The 2693-nt window shown below is 38.8% G+C and overlaps 1 non-coding gene across 1 annotated transcript; it reads left to right on the top strand.

Moving 5' to 3' along the window:
- The first annotated feature begins 2080 nt into the window (after positions 1 to 2080).
- Positions 2081 to 2152, top strand: Trnad-guc. The gene has a single exon. It is a non-coding gene; the product is annotated as a tRNA-Asp (tRNA).
- The last annotated feature ends 541 nt before the right edge of the window (positions 2153 to 2693 follow it).

Here is a 2693-nt window from a genome sequence, read left to right as displayed (position 1 = left end):
ACTTCGCTGGAATGAGTCATTTGATGAAGCTTGCCGGGATTGGAACGGGTCAGGACTCAAAATCCCCGAAGACACAACGAAACAAAGGAACTGGGATAACATTGTCTGCTCCAAAATTTCAGAAGGGCTTAAAAAAGAAGCAAATCAACATCGCCTTGCTTGCCTGGTGTCAGCCTCAAGTGGAGGGAGCGGAGCATGGCTTGGTGCAATCCCTTGCCCAAATCTCGGGACTTTTTTGGACGACGATTCTTTGAGGATTGGAATCGGACAAAGACTTGGACTAGACGTTTGCCAGGAGCACCGATGCCGCTGCGGGAAAACGGTCGATGCGAAGGGATTGCACCCGCTATCCTGCAGGAGATCCGCCGGAAGAGGACCACGTCACGCCGCTCTGAACGACGTGATCGTCAGAGCTCTGAAGGCTGCAGGCTTCCCAGCACAGCTTGAACCAGTGGGTCTCGATCGAGGTGATGGAAAGAGACCTGACGGGATGACTCTTTTCCCTTTCAACTCCGGACGATCTTTGGTCTGGGACGCAACTTGCGTCGATACTTACTCAAGCACGAATCTCCTTAAATCGGTTCAGACACCTGGAGCAGCTGCCTCAATCGCGGAAAACCTTAAAACCAAAAAATATTCCTTCCTCGGGGACCGCTACAGATTCACCCCTGTTGCGGCTGAGTCATCAGGAGCTGTTGGCCCAGCTACTGCCGAGTTCTTGCGCGAACTCGGAAGAATGCTCGCCACAAAGAAAAATGATCCTCGTGAAGGAGTATGGCTAAGACAAAGGATCGGAATAGCCATACTCCGAGGGAACTCGCTTTCCATACAGGCAGCGGGCTTCCTCAATTGATTTCTCAAATCAATCTCTTCTCTGAATTTATTAACTGACATTATTAATAATGAAAATATTGATTAAAAAAAAAAAATATGTATTGAATAGTTAAAATGTAAAAAAGATTAAATTATTGCAAAAATAAGACCAATACAATTACAAAATATCAAATATTATAAGAAATTCTGTAAGCCAACAATATATTTAATCAATTTTAATACAAAATTAACCATTAATACAAGAAAATAAATTAAAAAATAAAACAATAAGCAACAACAAAACAAAATATAAACAATAACGTGCGAATATTTTATTATAATAAAATTAAAATTTTTTTCTTGACTTTATTTATAATAATCATATAACTATCAAAATATATCAAATAATCATATAACTCGGACCACAAGGGTATTTTCAAATTTTGAGAATTGTTGAAATCACCTAATATTATCCTAATTAACTGTTGGTAATTCTTAGGTTAAATAAATAAAACAATAAAATAAAACTAACTAGGATTGACGAGTGATGCCGTCATCAGTGATACCACTGCGGAACCGAATGTCTACTTCAGCCACACTCGAAAAGAAAAAATAGATGTAGCAGAGACACATGTCTTCGTTCGGGTCGTCTTCCTTTGGATTAGTTTCCTAATAACATGTTCTCTCTCTGTTTTGATCTTATGTGGCTGTTAACATTCCGTTCTCATCTTGCGGCAGGGCTTGTTGTTGTTAACTATCAAAGAAATAATGGCTTACGAAACAAAGTTTAGTAACTTGATACTAACTTGATAGTAATTTGTTCGCACTATAGTAATTGCCAGAAAAAAATTGTTGAAAATTTGGCTTCTCAGTGTGATAAAGATTTTAATCAGCGATTATCTCAGGAGACACAATAAAGTTGTTTCCAAACGCAGTATTTTTTGATGTTTGTTCTTTCAGACCGTTTGTTGAGGTTTTGCTTTCAATTTATTTCTTTTATAATTTATTAATTATAAAAATCAGAAGTCTTAGAAAATTTTATTTTACTATTTTATGATGAGATATTCAAATAGAATGCTTTCCGTACTAGTTTATTTTGTTTAAAGTAAAGACTGTCTAACTACAGCAAAGACACGCTAGCATGTGATTACGTACTACCACACCGAGATCAATTACGAGTTTTATTAAAACGATCTTGATATAATTATACAGCTGATAACATTACTCGCGAGGGGCCCTTTGTTACTAGTCTCGAGCAATGTTAATGTCCCCGATAGTATAATGGTTAGTATGCCGCGTTGTCATCGCGGTGGCCCGGGTTCGATTCCCGGTCGGGGAGTTTTTTGCAACCCTTATTTTAAATTCGCAGATTTTTTAAAAGGCAGAGTTTTACATTGCCTAAATTTCATTATATGTGTTATTAATATCTAAATCTGATTTGAACTTAAAGATATATTCAAGGATTTTGTACAGCTGAGACTATTCGCGAGGTGCAAGCTCCGCAAATTGATTGGCAGCATAGGTGTACTCTTCTTTGTCAGCCTACACTCTTTGTCTGTATCTCGAAAGATAAATTTTTAAAAAAAAAAGTATTAAAATCACAAACGTAATTATTATCGATTCATTCTCTTCATCGCCTATCATGTCATCTGCCACATCCCCCGGGTCTGCTGCGGAAAAAGCTGAAACGGCTAAAATAAAAAAATAACAAGAACTCGGACGCCCCTCGAGACATCGGGCATCGCCGGGCCTCTAACCTCGGCCTTTATCAGCGACATTGTGAGAAAATTGGCCCATAGGACGGAAGAGCCACTCGAGGTTTTGTGGCTATTGCAGAGGATATCCATCGCCATATTCCGTGGAAACACGCACGCGGTACT

This window comes from Octopus sinensis, unplaced genomic scaffold (genome assembly GCF_006345805.1).
Source record: "Octopus sinensis unplaced genomic scaffold, ASM634580v1 Contig18731, whole genome shotgun sequence".
NCBI classification, from domain to species: Eukaryota; Metazoa; Mollusca; class Cephalopoda; order Octopoda; family Octopodidae; genus Octopus; species Octopus sinensis.
Note: the sequence above shows the minus strand (reverse complement) of the source record. Positions and strands in the feature narration are given on the sequence as shown.